Source organism: Ovis aries, chromosome 12, assembly GCF_016772045.2.
Source record: "Ovis aries strain OAR_USU_Benz2616 breed Rambouillet chromosome 12, ARS-UI_Ramb_v3.0, whole genome shotgun sequence".
Taxonomy (NCBI): domain Eukaryota; kingdom Metazoa; phylum Chordata; class Mammalia; order Artiodactyla; family Bovidae; genus Ovis; species Ovis aries.
Genome location: NC_056065.1, coordinates 37,400,479 through 37,416,138, shown reverse-complemented (window position 1 = coordinate 37,416,138; position 15,660 = coordinate 37,400,479).

Sequence of the window (15,660 nt, the reverse complement as noted above, 5' to 3'; positions counted from 1 at the left end):
ATCTGAGACCTCTGAAATTCTATATGGCTATCAGTTCAGTTCAGTTCAGTCACTCAATCGAGTCCGACTCTTTGCAACCCCATGAATCGCAGCACACCAGGCCTCCCTGTCCATCACCCACTCCCGGAGTTCACTCAAAGAGCTATAATTTTTCATGTAACAATCTATTTAAGAGATAGTAGGGCATTAGAATTAGACAGACATAAGTTTAAATCCTGAGTTCTTTATACCGGAATGATATGATTTTGTATGGGTTACTTCATTTTTCTGAACTTCTTTTCATTTTTTTCTATGTGGATATTAGAATGGACATAACAATAAATTAACTGCCATGTTGCTAGACATAGCACTTGGGTACCTTGTTCATATAAGCTTGATTTTTAAATGTGATCATTTTAAATGAACATATATATGTGGAGAATTTCAAGAGTTTGACAAATTAGATCTTGTCATTTATTTAGTAAATAAATGGAAACTTGGTGCACTATATAAAATATATCATGCAAAATGCTGAGCAGGATGAAGCACAAGCTGGAACCAAGATTGCCAGGAGAAATATCAATAACCTCAGATACACAGATAACGCCACCCTTATGGTAGAAAGTGAAGAGGAACTGAAGAATCTCTTGATGAAAGTAAAAGAGGAGAGTGAAAAAGTTGGCTTAAAGCTCAACATTCAGAAAACTAACATCATGGCATCCAGTCCCATCACTTCATGGCAAATAGATGGGGAAACAACAGAAATAGTGACAGACTTCATTTTCTTGGGCTCCAAAATCACTGCAGATGATGACTGCAGCCATGAAATTAAAAGACACTTGCTCCTTGGAAGAAAAGCTATGATCAAATTGGACAGCATATTATAAAGCAGAGACATTACTTTGCCAACAAAGATCCATCTAGTCAAAGCTGTGGTTTTTCCAGTAGTCACGTATGGATGTGAGAGTTGGACCTTAAAGAAAGCTGAGCTCTGAAGAATCAATGCTTTTGAACTGTGGTGTTGGCGAAGACTCTTGAGAGTTCCTTGGACTGCAAGGAGATGAAACCAGTCAATCGTAAAGGAAATCAGTCCTGAATATTCATTGGAAGCTGAAACTCCAATACTTTGGCCACCAGATGTGAAGAACTGACTTACTAGAAAAGACCCTGTTGCTGGGAAGGATTGAAGGTGGGAGGAGAAGGGGACGACAGAGGATGAGATGGTTGGATGGCATCACTGACTCAGTAGACATGAGTTTGAGTAAGCTCCGGGAGTTGGTGATGGACAGGGAAGCCTGGTGTGCTGCAGTCCAAGCGGTTGCAAAGAGTGGAACATGACTGAGTGACTGAACTGAACTGAACTGAACTGATGCTGAAGCTCCAATACTTCGACCACCTGATGCAAAGAACTGACTCATTGGAAAAGACCCTGATTCTGGGGAAAGATTGAAGGCAGGAGGAGAAGGGGACGACAGAGAATGAGATGGTTGAATGGCATCACCGACTCGATGGACATGAGTTTGAGCAAGCTCCAGGAGCTGGTGATGGACAGGGAAGCCTAGTGTACTGTAGTCCATGGGGTCCCAAAGAGTTGGACATGATTGAGCGACCGAACTGACTGATATAAAATATATAGTGCAGACTAAATAAATTTCCTGAAGATGAAGCCATAATCTGTTTTCCTACTGGTGATGTGACTCAGGAGAACTCAAGAAATTTCAACCAATTAACTACCTTGATCATATGATGCTCACAAACAAAATAATTGTTTTCCATCAGATCTCAGAACTCAGTCACTAACTTGAGCAGGAGTTGCTATGGAATACTAAAATAACATCAGTCAATTGGAAAAATGAATTACCTGTGATGATTTACAAACAATACAAGTAAGAAGATTTTACTTATAAAAATGTTTATGAATGGCATATAACATATGGGGAGATAATTTAAATCAAATTTTAAAAATAGATGAAAGACTGGAAGTAGACACACATACTCCCAAGATCACTGGATTTGGTGAACAAAAACTTTCAAACCTATTTGACCAGTTTACCATGTAGGAAAGAGGACAAAATAACCCTGTTGTCTTTCTTTCAGTGTTATTGTTCTGTTCCTGATGCAACTTGAAGAAGAAAGTCATTCGCTAATGGAAATAAAGCATTCATTCAATGATGAGACCATTGTTAATAAGATAGCAATAAAAAAAATCATGGGAAAATATACTAAGGTCAAAACTCATGATTTAATAGGAAAACAAATATAAGGATCCATGGATAAACAAAAGTCACATGAAAGGATGGGCAGCTAGAATCTCCTGGACCAAAAGACTAGCGGTGAGAAGAAGAGAAAGATGAGGCTTGTGTGTCCCATCTTGGAAGCCCCCCCAGAACAGCAATGTGGGGCGCCAGCTGCCAGGTGACAGCTGATGTCAGCTCTTGGACACGATGCTGAAATATAGGACTTCCATGTCCCGCTGTCTGAAGAAAAACTTTCCTGTATCCTGTCCTGCCTGGTCCTGGCCCCCTTGTTAAGACACGTGCAGTCACCTGTGACCCGTACTCTGGACTTGAGTCATTCTAGACTGTTCTATTCTCTTTTGAGGCTCAGTACAGCCTGTTTTTTTTTTTTTTTTTCTTTCTTTCCACGTTCCTGATTTGGAAAAAAAAAAAAAAGTGAATTGAAGAGAAATAAGAATGGGTGGATAATGTGGAAGGGCATTAGACCTACTTGTAATCACAGGTGCCTTGTTAGGACTGATTTATGTTTAGGCAACTTAGAAAATGTTTTTACCAACACAATTCAGTCCTAATTCATAGGGCTATGTAGTCCTTCACCCTCAATTGGACTTAAACTACTAACATGATTTAAACTCTGAAATGCACACATTGCCCGAGGCGAGGATTTAAAGTGAAAGCCAAGTTTGCAGTCTTCTACAAAGTATACTTTCTCACCCCCTGTCACTTCTCTAGTTACCAGATCTTTTCCAACCTGTCTGGACCTTCTGGGGCTCAGGCATAAATCAGGAGAAATGTAGTTGGAAATGGCTTCCTTTTCTTCAAAGCAATGTGTACCCACCTCAATGGCGCATTAGAAATCCATAATAGTGCATGTGGTTTCCATTATGCCAAGGGGAAGCCTGTCTTAACTGCTCTAAACTGTCTCTCCAGTGTATGACTTCAGAGCCCAGGATGATTTAAAAAACTGTGGCGAAGTCCTTGGGTTAAAATCAGGAAGGGATCTTCTAGGATCATAGATCGAGATTCTTATTCTGAGAGACACAGGGAGTGTCTCTGATGTATGTATGGTGGCTTGGCATGCTCTCTGAAGAAGAGAGTGTACTATGAGATTTCTGGACTCTAAATACCACTAGCCTTTTGGGACTTTAAAACTCTTCTGAGGCTGTTCCCAGCCTGAGCCAGAATGATCACGAGAGGTCTGGGAACAAGCATAAGACACGCAACCTTGAGACAACAGCAAAATGCTCATGGCATTTCCCCCAACACACACACTTCTTTTTCTCTCTTTCTTTATCTTCCTCCCTCTCTATCTTCCTCTTTCCTTCTCTCCTTCCCTTCCTTCTTTCCTCCTACAATACTTTCGTTATTGTTTGTTTGACTTCCATGGTATATTTCTTGGCATGCTGGGCAGGTGGAAAAGGTTAATACGTGGTACATATTTGTCAAATGTCTTCTTCTGGCTCTCATGATTTTTTCCAAGATGGTTATTATTCTTAATCTGTTACTGCTTCCATCAGTGGGGAGTAGCACTGAAGTCCATATACAAATGGGTTAACCACAATTACAAATGGATCACTATGGGCCATTGAGAGTCATCTAATAATTAGGGAGACCAAGGACTGAGAAGCAAGCACTCAGTAGAGCTCCTTCAGTGAGTATACCAACAGATACATTCACAAGCCTTGTCCTCTAGGCTAGTGGAATAGAGAACCAATTCCACTTTTTCCAATTCTTAAAAATAGTTGAGAACCAAGGCTTATTGCACACTGATTATTCATCACATTATTTGAGCACTGTCTCTGTGCTTGGAAGTCTTCTGGGTGCCAAAGACAAAGCAAGGAACAAGAGACAACATTCTGACTTACTTTGTAGTATAAGGGACCAGTTGGGCTTCCCTGGGGGCTCAGACGGTAAAGAATATATCTGTTCAATGCAAGAAACCCAGGTTTGATCCCTGGGTCAGGGAAGGGATCGGCTGGAGAAGGAAATGGCTACCCATTCAGTATTCTTGCCTGGAGAATTCCATGGACAGAGGAGTCTGGCAGGCTACAGTCCATGGCATTGCAAAAAGTCAGACATGTCTGAGTGACTTTCACTTTCACTCCGTATATGTGACTCTATCGGATGTTCCTAAGAACTCTGTAAGAGAGATTATTTCCAGATTACACACGAGTACACGAAACTTCAGAGAGGTCAGATTACCGGTTTATTAGGGAAAGATCCCAAATCTCCAACTAAGTCTATTTGATTCCAAAGCCTGTGCACTTTGTTTGTTCCTACCTGGCCTTCAGAGGCTAATGAAATCATATGAGACATAACAGGGTTAGTACCAACTAGGCTAAGCACCAACTGAGAATAATCTAGATGAGAGAGACCTGGGAAAGCCTGGAGCAGCCCATGAATGTTTTATAGAAGCATCCAGTCTGAAGGATGGGAAGACAGAGCTTAGATGAGAGAAAAAAGGGGAAACAGAGGACATGAAGGTCCAGAGGCACATGTGTGCATGACCTGGTTTCAGAAGAGTAGAAACGGCCTAAATGAAATGAAAGAGTCTCATAGGAAAAGTTTGGAAACAAAGCTAAAGAGACAGAGCCACAGTATATGTCCTCTAGCTCCATTATTGCTAAAAGATTTTTTTTACCTTTTCAAAGTTATCATTTCCTTGTCAGTGAGATAGGGGGAAATCATAGACAGTTTTTTTAGGTGACTTCAACAATGACCAACTGATAGGAACATTGGTTAATTGCGGGAGAAAGGGTAAGCCCATGATTAGACTCCTATCCAGGACATATTTTTTAATACCCACTCAGATTCTTCCTTGAGAGGGCTTGGTGTTCATATAACTGGATACACGAGTATTTAGCCAATAAAACTGGTTGAAGAATGTGAGAAATTTATCTACTACATGAAGTCATTGTTTCATATTTGTCTGAAGCTCCCAGTGGACTCTGAACACCAGATTTTTGTTCCCCTCTGCTTTCCACATTGCTCTTTCCCATGAGGAGATTCTTTTGATATCAGCATGGGGTATATGGAATTCTTTGGGGGTGAAAGGTGTTCTTTCTATTATAGTAACTTTTTATTTAACCAGTTCGTTTCCATGTAAAAGCTGCTATGGATACAATAAAATTAGAAGAGGCATATCAGATTTGTTTTTTAATTTTCCTCTGGTGGGGCAAAGTTGCTGAGCAAATTTGTTGAGCAGCTGGAATGGCTAAGGTCACACTAACTTTGAAAAAAGAAGGTCCTGACATCAACATACCCAAAGATCTGAATAATCCTGGGCTGCCTCCAATTCTGAAATCCTTTTCTTCAGGCTGTTCGTTTCTCCCTTTCTTCTCCCACACTGGTTTCTGGCTTTTCCCTTTTTCCTAATGAACCCAATACCATGTGGATGTTTCAATTTTACCTGCTCTAATGCAAACAGTTCCTATGGTATAAACTTTAGGTCAATTTTATCAAGTTATTATGTGCTTGGTCAGCTCAGGGAAAAAAAAAAAAAAATCACTTCTGCCCAGATTTCACATAATTGCATGAATTCTCTGATTTAGTTATTTAGTTGGCTCTGCAAATCTATCCCAAGGTGCATTGACTGCAGAGATGGAAGGGAATTCATTATATACTCCCTGCTGAAATGGTGACCTGCAAATAATGATGCGGAAATCAACCTTGATCGCCGTGCTTTCCCTTTCGTCTAATTTCTTCTGAACTTTAGACTGTAACTTGTTTTTGGCTGGATAGCCCCAGGACATACTGGAGTCTGACCAAGGGGGTGCCGAGACCTGGATTTTCACACCATGAAGCTGGTAACAGTTTTGACTTCAATGCCTTGAAAAGTAGGTGATTTCAATTGCCCTGTTTCCTTTCAGGGGAAAACGCTTTCTTTGCACCTAAACAATCTTCCGGTGCTTTTGACTGACAGGCATATTGTTATGATTATGACTGGACTTCTTGACTCCTGCAGGGATAGCATTTAAAACTGCCTGAGACTGGCACAAATCAAAATATTCATCAACTTAAACTATGTCAGCTAAAATGGAAAAGCCAAAATTGTAGTGTTTTATATCATGTCAGAAGTCCATGAACACGGTGCAAAACTGCTTAACTCTTTCCCTTCCCGAAGAAAATTGTAGCATGTAATAGAAGGTATCTGGATTTTTTTTTTTTTTTCAAAATTATGCCTATCGTGTAAATGCCTTATATGTCTCCTCCTGTAATATCCATTGATTTGGGAAGGAGGGGGCTTATTGATTCAATTAACTCTTTCCTTTGTTCCCATTCATTGATTCATTTGATTCTTCACTGGATGCTTTGGAATCCTATATTCTGTAGGACATGGTGTTTGCCTTTGTTGGGAAGAGAAACCAAATTCTTGCCCACAGTTGCTGGTCCCAATAGAAGAGAGGAGATAGAGACCGTGTGTGTGTGTGTGTGTGTGTGTGTGTGTGTGTGTGTGTGTGTTCAGTTGTGTTCAACTCTTCAAGAGCTCATGGACTATAACCTGCCAGGCTCCTCTATCCATGGGATTTTCCAGACAAGAATACTAGAGTGGTTTGCTATTTCCTACTGCAGCGGATCTTCCCAACCCAGACATTGAACCCGAATCTCTAACATCTCCTGCATTGGCAGGTGGATTCTTTACCACTGCATCGCCTGGGAAGCCCCCAAACAGAAGCTAGACATATCCCTAAATGGCTATGAAATAAGCAGTCTGGTAGGTACTACATGATAGATACAGATAAGCTGCCAAGATAGAGGTGAAGTCACTTCCACCCAGGGAGCAGTAAACTGGACATTTGAAGAGTTACCTGTCCAACCTCCTCTTTTTCAAGAATTTTCCTTTCTTCCATTGCAAGTGGGCACTTTGGCCGTCTTTTCCTAAAATGAGATTTTGTTCTTCCCTACAAGCACTCTCTCAGCTATTGTTGCTTGATCAGTGACCACACTGATCAGTCAGTTCCCTATATGAATATATGAATAGAATTCATATATTAGAACAAGAAGATTTCAGTCTCAGCACAGTAGCAGGGAAGAATCCAGATTTGGGGCCAGAGAAAGCCATGGAGTAAACAGAGGCAACGTGAAAACAGAGAAAGATGGCTTATAACAGCAATCTAGGTCCTTGGTGCATTTGTAGAGCGTGATTACATTTCTATCTCAGTCTTCAGCCCTTTTCCATTCCTCCCAGCACCTGCTTTTCATTTTCAGGGAGCCAGTGGGCAAGAATGGGTTTATCTGTATTACTTACATCCCAAAGAACCCTCTCTAACGCAGAAGACTAAGAAAGGAGAAAGACAAAAGACGGGTTTGTCATTTAACAAAGAATGAGAGAGAGAATAGGAATCTTAGTGTAGTGGGATAATATTTTTATGTATTAACAAATGTGTTTTTCCCCATGATTTCCTGTTACCCTTGACCCTCCCCCACTGGGGCAGCTAGACTGTGAGTCATTCCTTGCCTCAAGGGAGGGTTGTCACAGCAGAACCAGAGAACAAAAGAGCCAAATGCTTGGCTTTTGAGTTTAAAAAGCTGAGCTTCAGGCTTCAGACAAAAAAGATTTGGAAGAATATTTGATCAACTTGAGCCAATTTTTTTCTGCCCACGTAAAATAAAAATTCCCCTGGCTGGGAGACAAGCTTTTCTAAAGCTTTTCTAAAGGGTGAGATGCTGGTGAGTCCCGGAAAGGGAATCTTGCACTCTATTCTTACATCCTCCACAGTCAGGCTGAACCCTGACTTGAGCATGACGTTCTGAGAACAAAGAGGCTGATGCCTTATTTCCATGTTGCAAGCCAACTGATGGCAAACTTCCAAGATACCCTCTACACAGCATTGTACTAGAGACACTACCTGGGACATCTAGAGCAAAAGAGTATGGGTCGCCTCAGAATTTTCCATGGCCCTACAGTGGCAAAGACACTGTGAGCCTAACATTTTTTTAGATCCTGAGAAAGGTATAGAAGCAGTCAAGAGGGAGCCAGACAGGGAAGAATTCCACAGTCTGGTCCAAGGGATATTGAAGATGTAATCCACATGGATAGAGTCTGAAGGACAAGTGGTACCATATACAACTTAGAGGATGCCAACCTGGGCATGTAAAAACCAGACCCTTAAACATGTAAAGTCAACTCTGGAAAAGTAGCTCAGCTTTCCTTCAGATAACAATCTGAACTTGACCCACAATTCTTTCTTTGCACTCTGCACTGCATGCTTTCCCAAACGAAGGAAATGATCAAGTGGTTTAGGCGTCATTTAGATATGGCATACTAATTGCCCTAAGGGATGCTGACCTTCCTCATAGCCAACTTGTATTTTGTTGTCTCATATAAAAGCAAGGCTTCCCTGGTGGCTCAGTGATAAAGAAGCTGCTTGCAATGCAGGAGACCTGGGTTGGTAAAGGTAATAATTGGGTTGGGAAGATCCCCTGGAGAAGGAAATGGCAACTCACTCCAGTATTCTTGCTTGGGAAATTGCAGGGACATAAGATCTTGGTGGACTACAGTCCATGGGTTCACAAGAGCCAGACACAACCTAGCGACTAAGTCACCATATAAAAGCAAGAGTTTCTGATTCAATCCACTATTGTACCATATCAATTGCTTATTTATTTATAAAAATATTTATTTATTTGGCTGTGCTGGGTCTTCATTGAAGCACATGGGATCTTTGATCTTCGTTCTGGCATAAGGGGTCTTTGTTTAGTCGCAGCATGAAAACTTAGTTGCAGCATGTAGGATCTAGTTCCCTAACCAGGGATCAAACCCAGGCCTCCTGCATTGGGAGCTCAGAATCTTAGCCTCTGGACCACTGGGGAGTTCCTAAATTGTTTACTGTTCCATAAAGAACCATCCCTAAAAGTTAATCCATTTAAAACAATAATAATTTTATTTGCTTCTGATTCTGTGTATAGAACATAAGGACTAGCCCTCTGATCCTCATCCAAATTGACGAACCACAGAATGGGGTCAAAACAGATAACACAATTGTTTTAAGTCACTATTTTTCCTCAAAGTCTTGTTTATTGAGTCATGTTTATATAGACTGAAATTCATCCTTTCTAAATGCTTAGTTTTAAAAGCCATACCTGATTTAGATGATATTTAGATAAGACTGGATTTAGACTTTAGATGCTGGAATGAGTTAAGAGTTTTGGAGCTATTGGAATGGAATTTGTTATAACAGCATCCCTCTTCTTGCTGTCAAAATGTGTATTAGTCAGCTTGGGTTGCCATAACAAAATACCACAGGCTAGATGGTTCAAACATTAAAAATGTATTTCTCATAGCCCTGGAGGCTGGAATACCAAGATCAAGGTACCAGCTGATATGATTTCTAGTGAGCATTCTCTTCCTGGCTTACAGATGGCCATCTTCCTGCTGCGCCCTCATATGGAGGAGAGGACACAAGGGAGAGAGAAAGCGAGAATATGAGGGCTTTCTGTTGTCTCTGATCAGATCAGGATCCCATCCTTATGACCTCATTTAACCTTAGCTACCACCTAATAAGCCCTGTCTCCAAATACAGTCACATTGGTGGTTAGAGTTTCAACATAACATTTCAGAAGGACACAGTTCAGTTCTCAGTGGAGGCACTGGGTCATATGAGGCATTGGGAGGCTTATATTGGCTCCCTAACATTTAAATGTGACTATGGAGTTATAAGTGATCACCACTGAGATTTGAAGAAACCTACAAAGGTTTAAGAGAATTGAATTGACAAAATCACCAGCAGGTTGAACGAAAAGAGACTAAGACTTTCTGAAATGAAAAGAGACCTTCAGACGCTTAAGTTTCTATGAACAGGAAGCAGGCTGAGAAAGCTACTCATCTGCAAATATGGGTCATTTCTTATGGAAAAGGTAAGAGATCTTAGAGCGTGGAGCTGAGAATGTGAACTAGGGAGTCACTCCCGGAGAGTAGGACTAGGCTCTCATTACATTCCCTGGTCCCAGAAGAGAGACCTGACAACATATCCTAGGCTTCTGTTTGCCTTCTGTTTCAGAATGCCTTCTATTTGCCTCATGTTCTTTTTTTTTTTTTAATTTATGTATTTTAATTGGAGGCTAATTACTTTACAATATTGTAGTGGTTTTGCCATACATTGACATGAATCAGCCATGGGTGTACATGTGTTCCCCATCCTGAACCCCCCTCCCACCTCCCTCCCCATCACATCCCTCTGGGTCATCCGAGTGCATCAGCCCTGAGCACCCTGTCTCATGTATCAAACCTGGACTGGCGATCTGTTTCACATATGATAATATACATGTTTCAATGCTAGTCTCTCAAATCATCCCACCCTCACCTTCTCCTGAAGCTATCCTTCCTGTTTCCCCATTGTACGTTGATACGTAGTCAGGACAGGTAACTTTTCATTTTAGTTTATAGGTCTTTAGATTGTGAGGAGCCACGCTGGGGGGATACACCTGAGGAGCCTCACCTGCATGGCTGAACTGCACTGACTCCATTTTGTCAGCTCCATCTTAGACCTGCAGTCCTGCCCTCTCCTCCTTCTGCATGACTGAGCTTTAGCCAACTCAAAAGGAATGCACCCAAGTTAGATAAGTTCTCTATCAACTTTTACTCTTGCCTTCATCTAATACAAAAACTGGAAGAATGCATTTTGTTAACACAGATGGTTAGTGGTCATGAGACCCCCCCGGGGGTTGGGGAGTAGGAAAACCTCCTGGTTCCTGCCAACACAGACATACTTCTCCCTACTAATCAGATTCTATTTGGGGCTTTAACCCCTTTAAATTCCCCTGTATCCTTTTTGCTGGTGGGGAGGACAGCTGTGAATGCCTCTGGATCGCTATCCTCCTGATTCTGCCTGTGTGGAGGATACCACAATAAACTTCATCCTTGCACTTAATGGAGTCACCTGCTTCATGTCTTGATCTCACAGTTTCTTAGTTTGGAGGATATTCAATATATCAGCTTTCCCATATTCATTCATATCTGCATTTGATCAAATGATAAGATCCTGAACTCCATGCCTGAAACCAGAATGGAAAAGGATGTCTGGGGGAGGAGGTGAGTACATTTTGCATGTGGAATGATTGAAAATTATATTAATGGGGGGTGAGGGGAACAGACTGTGTTACACTGTTTGCAAAGATGGTCACAACAGTTCCTCCCATTCCTATCTGGTTGACCCTGTGCTACATGCCTTTTCTGTTCCTCTCTTCAAGATGTAGAGTCAGTTTTGCCACCACTTGAATCTGGGCTAATTTAGTGACTTTGATCAGTGGAATGCCGCAGATACAATGAATGTGACTACTAAGTATAGATCTCAAGAAGTATCGCAGCTTCCGCTCTCACTATCATGGAACCCTGGGACCTTCATGAATATAATTTCAAGCTATCCCTCTTGGGGATAGGAGGCTAAATGTTGACAAGAAAGCCCAGGTTTTAGGCATCACCAATAGCTGGAGTGTGAGTGAGGCATTCTTAGACTATCTAGCCCCAGGAAAGCCATCAAAATGCTGCAACCAGATGAGTGTTCCCCAGCAACAGCTGTAAACTTCTCCGCACAGCCTAAACCAAAGTACTGACACACAGAATTCCACGAGCAAAGAGAAGCAATTGCTGTAAGTTTTGGCCGATATATGTAGATAACTGATATATGTGGCCTGAATGACAGCCTTGGTTTCTCTTGAATAGAATGTTGCATTAGCAACAGGAAGTTGGGGGAGGACGGGTTGGGGTAATTGTCCTCATCTAAGGATTATTCCAGCATGGGCAATAAAGGCTTTGGGGACTCATTCCTCAGCTCATACAGTAGGGTTTGATTTCAGAATTTCCTCAAGTCCTCTCCAGGCAGCAGCACTATTCTCACACCTGTTTTTTGCTGCTTGACATTCCTTTAGCTGGGGGTTAAGACTTCCACTACACAAATTAAAGTACATTATTTTAAAATATTCCATTCATTAAAATGCAGACACCCTGGGGAAAACTAACCTACCAACTTAAAGTTTTCCCAAGATGTAAGTAATTTTGTCTTAATCTGTTAGGGCTGCTATAACAGAAAATTACAGGACATTTGGTCCTGTCCAGAATGCCCATAAGATACTTGGTTCATAAGACATTTGGTTCATGCCAAAAGCTCCTTGATATTTGGTTCCATCCAAAACCATTTGGCATGGACCAAATAATGCTCATAGAAGCTTTGGACAGGACCAAATGTCTGAAAACCTAATAGAATAGTATATAGATGGGGTAACTTATAAACAATAGAAATTTACTTTTCAAATTCCAAAGGCTGGGAAGTCCAAGATCAAGGTGTTGGCAGATTTGCGGTCTAGTGAGGACCTGCTTCCTGGTTCAAAGATGACTTCCTGTGTCCACACAGTGCAAGCAATTAGAGACGTTTCTGCTGTCTCTTCAGTTCAGTTGCTTAGTCGTGTCCGACTCTTTGCGACCACATGGACTACAGCACACCAGGCTTCCCTGTCTATCACCAACTCCCAGAGCTTGCGCAAACTCATGTCTGTCGAGTTGGTGATGCCATCCAACCATCTCATCCTCTGTGGTCCCCTTCTCCCCTTTCTCTGCCATCTTTTACAAGGGCTCAAATACCATGCATGAGGACTCTACCCTCATCACCTAACACCTCCCGAAGGCCTTACCTCCTAATACCATCACACTGGGGTTTAGATTTCAACATAAGAATCTTGGAGGAACTGTATTCAGATTTTTCCTCAAGAATAGATTTTGAGAGAAAGAGTGAGAGTACTGATCACCAGAAAGAGGGCCTAAGATACCTAAGATAAACGATTGCTTGGCTAGAATTTTGTCCAGGGTGTAGCCTGAGACAAAATTTACTGGTACTGGGAGATGCTGAGGTTCATACATACAAAAAATCTTAATCCTCTGACTTTGGTTCAGATTTGTAGCTATCTTCTGAAGTGATAAAGAATCACAGAAACATGGAGAGACATCTGGCAATAAGATACCTACCTTTGTCTGCTGGGCTTTTCAGGACATGCCAGCTTAGAAACTGTTTACCCCACCTTATGGCTACTGAAGATGGAATACTTCTCATCCTGGGGAGAGGCCTGCCTCCATCATATTGTGAGGTCCAGTTGGTCACTAGCTCTAGTTCTCCCTCTCTCCCATTAGCACAGCAGTAGGGAAGGGAAAGCTCAGATTAGAAGGCTGGACATATTTCTGGATCTATGTGACACCCGGGGCCATGGCTATTGGTAGTTTCTGAGGGAAATGTACATGAGATAAATGAGCCAAGATAATAAAAATAACTTGTGGTTGCTTCTATTTTTTTCAGTTATAAAAGCCAGGTCTAAGCAACTGTAAGTTCTACCAGATTGGGATTCCTCACATATGGCTATGAACTTGCAAGTCTGTGACTTAACTGCTTGTTTCTACTTGGCCAATATGAGAAATGGACAATTCTGCAGGGTTTAAATTAGATGAGGGCTCTGGTGTAAATACAGTTTCAGGATGGTGGGTACGGCTAATGGCTACATGTAACGTACACATGGCAGTATTACCCAACAACTGAAATCACAGCTCATGAAATGACTCCTCTAACGCCCCTTATTCATTTCCTTCTTTTTCCCTCTATGAGCTTGATACTATACATTGCAAGGTTATTATTTCACTCCTCATACAAACCTTTGGCCTAGTGACTTATCCCTTGAGGCATGCTATAATCACTGAGAAATGTGCTCCCTGTCACGTCTTATTGCTTAATTATGGCTCTATTTTAGACGCCCAGGGTCATTTGGCTTGAAGAGACTTCTCTTATGTGTAATCTTTGAATGTACATCCATGCTGTTATCCTTGAGTTTATACGATCATTCCATTTTCATCTTGTTCTGGCTTGGGCAATAATTATTGCCCCCTGGTTCAGCAACACCTTGAATTATTGTAATGAGCTATTATTTTTATGCTCTTCTCCATATAAGATACTACCAACTCTTTGTCAGAAAGATACATGCTTAAATTTCATTTTTCCAATTTTGATTTTTTTCTTAACTGATAAATCTCAGTGGGCCCCTGTTTTAAATCATGTCATGCAAAAACTTCCCCTTTTTCCAATTCACTTTTGCTCTACTGACTACAATTTTTTAACTCAAAATCTGGACATGTTGTCTAGCAGAGGGTTTTTGTTGTTTTTTCTGTTGTATATATGTTGTTCCTTGGTGCTAAAGACAAACTAAGATATGATAGGTTCTAAATATATTCAGAAATTGCAGAACTGGATAGGCTATTTAAAATTAGACATACTCAAAAAATTGGGGACTTCTGGAGGATGCATCACTGGTCATTTATTTTGCTTCCCCCAAATTATACATTATGTTTTGCTACCAGTGTTTGTTTTATGCAAGTATATCTTAGTCCTTCAGACTATAAGCTTCTTAAGGACAAAAGGCACAGAATGTATACCATATCATTTATATAGTTCTACACATATCTTGGAGAAGGCAATGGCACCCCACTCCAGTACTCTTGCCTGGAAAATCCCATGGACGGAGGAACCTGGTAGGGTGCAGTCCATGGGATCGCAAAGAGTCGCACACAACTGAGCGACTTCACTTTGGCTTTTCACTTTCATGCATTGGAGAAGGAAATGGCAACCCACTCCATTGTTCTTGCCTGGAGAATCCCAGGGATGGGGGAGCCTGGTGGGCTGCCATCTATGGGGTCGCACAGAGTCGGACACAATTGAAGTCACTTAGCAGCAGCAGCAACAGCACATATATCTTACACAGTTGTTTTTTGATCAGCTGCATGAAGAGATGATATTTTATTTTCAAGAAAAACTGTTTGGGATTAGGAGCTTGAAAAAGTGGCCTCACATTAAGGTAAAGGCAGACTGGAAAATACTGTCCTGCTTCATCCCTCCAGAGAGTAGTTCAAGTCTGGCCTGGGATAGATCTATGTTGAGAAGGGGTATAATTACCCTGGTCCAGAGTGGCCCCAGGTCTTGTCTGGCAGACTGAGTTATATCTATCAAGGCCTTTGTAAATGCTGACTTAGCTCCTTAGAAATACAAAACCCATAACATCATTTATAAAGGTCACGGGGAATGGCCTGGGTCAGAATAACTTGAGTTCGTTTTGTGCCAGTGCCTCAAAAGAGGAAGTTGCTGAATACTTAAGCTCCTTGAGAGTGCTGTTGCCAAATCCAAACAAAGAATGAGAGAAGTTTACAGCTGAGTTTTTCACTCTGTAATTCAAATGGCAATCCAGCAATGAAATACGTTCTAGGAATTCCAATCAGAGATTTTTAACATCTGACTTGGAAACCAGCTGTGTTCTCAGTGAGTACAAAGATTTACCACCTGCAATTGCTATAATTCAGGACAATTATGCAGATGTGAAACACTTGAAAAAACTCTTCATTTTTAAATGCAATTTTAAAAACCATGCTTTAGGGAAGCTGGATTCTCAGAAACCTATAAAAATGGCTCATATAATAAAG